The following is a 4504-nucleotide window of genomic DNA, read 5'->3' on the forward strand; positions in this document are numbered from 1 at the left end:
ATATATATTCTTCTGATGAGTATATTTATATTATTGCCTGACACTCAGTTGTATTTTTTGGGCAAAACCGATTGGTAAGACCAGCTGTGATAGATACTTAGTACTATATAATTCAGATAATATATGTATATATGTACATATATATATAATAATAATATGAGGTGTTTTGGTATCCAGAAGACCCAAAAGGCATAGCCTTACACAAACGCACACACATATATATACATTTTTATTGTTGTTGTTTCCATAACAGCTACCTTTGATGAGTGCAGGGTTTCAAAATCAGTCTGTAACCCAACACTTGAATCCCCATCGCAAAACCAGCTGGTAAGATCGGTCGTAATGGATGTATAATACTGTACACTTGGATTTATACATCATCGTCGTTTAACGTCCGAATGTCTGACTTAGTTTCATTTCCAAGTGAATCAGTGGAACAAGAAGTTTCTTGTAAGGGTGGATCAAGAGTGTATGACAGACTATTGTAGTGGTGGGACAGACTGGGTCAGACTTTGAACAAAGGGAGGTAAACAATAACGGACCCACAAGTACTTCGTTCATCGCTAAAAAATGTTTCTTCTCTTTTTTAGTTTCCAGGTCCTGTTGGACTGCGGCCATGCTAGTGCACTGCCTTCTACATTTAAACACTAATACTAATCTACATATTTGTGTGTGTGTGTGTGTATTTCATAAAAATGTTTATATGATATATTTTCGATAAAGACAAAAGACTAAATATTAATAAACATTAAAGAAAATAATTTCAAGAATATCTTTTTTTATTTCGATTCATTTTAAAATCTTATCTAAACTAGGATGGGAGGGGGACTTCAAAAAAAAAAATTCCGAAGAAATATTTTCTTTTTTATCTTCTTTTACACGTCCAAAAAACGACCTCATTTGCATGGCAAGTGAAGTGGGGTTATTTTTTCATTTATTCAGTTGATTAAACCAATAACCATAGTTCATTTAGAAAGTATTCTTGCTTTCTATTTACGTTATTTGAGAAAGGCAAAAATTAACGTTACTTTCGGGGAGGCTTTTTTCCTTTTTACTATTTTTTTTTCTTTGATTTTATCTTTTTAAGAGTATTCTGGAAGAAATATTTTTTTTTTATTTTTTTATTTTTCAACTCAAGTTCTCCTTTGGGAGTTGGGAATTAAACGTTGTGCTTATATTGAACTGAGCCTTGCCAGTTAGAGAAACTCTAATTGGGTCTCTCCTCTTCCACCACCACCACCACCGTCGCCGCCACCGGCATCTCAGTTAAACTGCCTGACTGGTTCAGCCGGTGATTTCTGTTGGGGTCTGAAGGAGAAAGAGAGAAAGAAAGAGAGAACAAATAAAGGACGAACTGAATGTGGTAGCAGGATGGTGATGTATGCATTGTCTATTCACATACGCACACACACACACGCATTCATATATACATACATACGCATATGTGTGGATGATAATAAAACATATATGTAAATTTTATACATACATACTGAATATATATATATATATATATATAAATATAAATTATATGGGTATAACACACACACATATATTTATACGCACATTTCTACAATGCATTATACATGTATATAAATATATATGATGAAAGAAAGAAGTAGAGAAAGAGTGAGAGAGAGGAGGAAAGAGATGGAGAGACATTTGTTGGAAAGAAAGAGAGAGAGAAGCGAACGGAATGTACAAGAGAATTCAACAGTGAATGGTAAGAGAAAACAGCAACGAAAGGACAAAATAATTTTGAAAATAAAGGAGAAAAATAGAGAGGAAAGAGATAAGAGAAGTAAATAGATAAATAGGTAGATAGATAGATAGATAGTGAGAGAGAGAGAGAATGATGCATAGTTTAAATAGGAATGGATAGATAGATAGCTAATTGAAAACTATAAGTTTTTTAAATAAAAAATGTGATACATACATACTACATGTAGGTAGATAGATAGATAGATAGATAGGTGTGGACAGAGTAATATACGTGAGAGAGAAAGAGAATAGAAAACAGATAGAAAGAAGAGAGCGATTATGAGAAAAAAGAAAGGAAAGAGAAACGAAGAAAGTGATGAGTGCGGGGGTGGGGTTAAAAAGAGAGAGAGAGTAATGAAAGAAATTGGAGAACGAAAGAAAAATAAAGACAAAAGGGAAGAAACAAGACAAAAAATTTACAGTGGAGGGAAAAGATAGAATATTATTGGAAGAGATAGATAGATAGATAGATAAGGGAGCGATAGGAGATTATAAAGTGAGAAAGATAGGAGAAAGACTATAAAGTGAGACAGAGAGAGATGAAAGAAAGTATTAATGAAAGAGAGAAAAGAGCGAAAGAAGAGATAAATGTAAGAACTAAGACTTCTTGCGCCATCTTCGCCATCCCCGACGTCACTACTATCAGCAACATTATCACCATCACCTCCGCCGCCATTACAGTCACCACCGATAACACAACCACCACCTTCACCATTATCACTATCAAACTACCTCTGCCACTACCTCCACCACCACCATTAACATCAGTATCACCACGACCCCCTTCGACACCAACACAACCGTCAGCAGCAGTAAGAGCTTCACCACCATCACCACGAACCCCACCACCAACACTAACAACATCATCATCACTACCATTGCTACCAACACCGCCGCCGCCACCAGCCTCGGCGCCTTCGTCGGTAACGTTAGAAAACTAAAACTCTATCAACAAACAAACAAAATCGCCATAAAAACAAAAGAAAAACAAACAAATAAGAATCTGTCGGGGGAAAAATAGTGTCGAGCCTCGACATTTGTAACTGGAGACTGTTGGAGTGGGAGGGAGAGCATAGGGAGGGCAAGGAGGAGTTAGTCAGAGTGAGAGAGGGATGAGAGATAACATTTAGAAAGAGAGGATGGGATAAGGAGAGAGAGAGAAAGCTGCAAATGAGAGGGTAATAGATAGCAAGAGAGGAAGGAAGTGAATGAGAGGAGAGAGAGGGGGGGAAATAATAAAATAAAGAAATAAAAAAGAAGCAAGAAAAAATTTGATAAACGAAAAAAATACCAAAAACTTGCAGAAAGTACAAAAAAGAAAAGAAAAACTGTTTACTATTATAATTTGTGTGGATACATGCACGCATACACATATATACATACATACACACATATATACACATTTACACACACATATACATACACACACACACATACATATATATATGTATACATACATATATACACATATAGACATACACATATGTACACACATTTACACACACAAATATGTACAACATACATATATACATATAGAACATCCACATATATATATACATTTATATACACCCACATAAACACGTGTGTATATATATATGTATATATAGATGTATGTATGTAAGCGTGTATGCGTGAACACATACATATATGTGTCTACATGTTTATATACCTATATGTAAACATAAACTTAAGTTTACACACACAAACACACACAAACACATGTCTATGTAGATGTTTGTGAGTGTATAAATGTATGTGCGTTTGAATGTGTGTGTATGTACGTAAATGTGTATGCGTGTGGTGTATGTATGTATGTATGTATGTGGCGTATGTGAGCAGGTATAGAGGAGAGGGATAGGAGTGTAGTTAACACCACCAGTAATTCTTCAATGTCTCTGATTCAAGAAATAAAAATCTTTAGAGAAACAATCGCATTTTTGTTAAAATATTTATTTTCACACACACATACATACATATACGCACACACAAGCACACATATACACACATTGCCAAATACACTCACCCACAAATGTATATACAAAAATATATACATATGTATTTATTTGTTGATATATGTGTGCGTGTATGTGTGTGTGTGTGTTAGGATAGATAGATAGTTTTATATATATATATATATATATATATATATATATATATATATATATATATATATATGTATATATATACATAAAAATATGTGCGTCTATATAGATATATGTGTGTGTATTTATGAACGTATGTATGTGAATACACATATACATGAGTATATGTGCGTTTGAACGGCACGTAATATATACAAAGAAAACAGGTATATACACACACATATACACATATGCATATACGTGTATATTAATGTGATACGTTTAAAATATGTGTGTACATGTGTATGTATCTGTGTGTAAGTTTGTGTCTGTGAATGTGTGTTTGAAGAGGATAAGGTCATAAACCTATAAATCATACACACACACATGCAGACACATATAGACACATATACATACACACATACTGAACCACTCTTAACCAGCCCTTACATACCAGACACATAGCAACAGCCATACTTACAGATAAATGAACTACTCTTTGTACACGCACACATACGTATGTATACACATATACATGAGCATAAACTAGAACGGTACAATGTCACGCACATTGAAATATATAGTTACACATACATGCCTGTATACACACACACGCGCATATATGTGTGTGTAGTGTGTGTGCTTGTTATATACACATATATATA

The 4504-nt window shown here is 34.1% G+C and overlaps 1 protein-coding gene across 1 annotated transcript in view; it reads left to right on the forward strand.

Annotated features, from left to right (window-relative positions):
* The first annotated feature begins 1282 nt into the window (after positions 1–1282).
* LOC106869198 (39S ribosomal protein L46, mitochondrial) overlaps positions 1283–4504 on the forward strand; it is a 23549-nt gene continuing 20327 nt past the window's right edge. Inside the window, exon 1 of the mRNA XM_014914838.2 lies at positions 1283–1379. The gene's annotated coding sequence lies outside the window, so the exon portion shown is untranslated. The remainder of the gene's footprint in view (positions 1380–4504) is intronic.

This window comes from Octopus bimaculoides, chromosome 20 (assembly GCF_001194135.2).
Source record: "Octopus bimaculoides isolate UCB-OBI-ISO-001 chromosome 20, ASM119413v2, whole genome shotgun sequence".
NCBI lineage: Eukaryota > Metazoa > Mollusca > Cephalopoda > Octopoda > Octopodidae > Octopus > Octopus bimaculoides.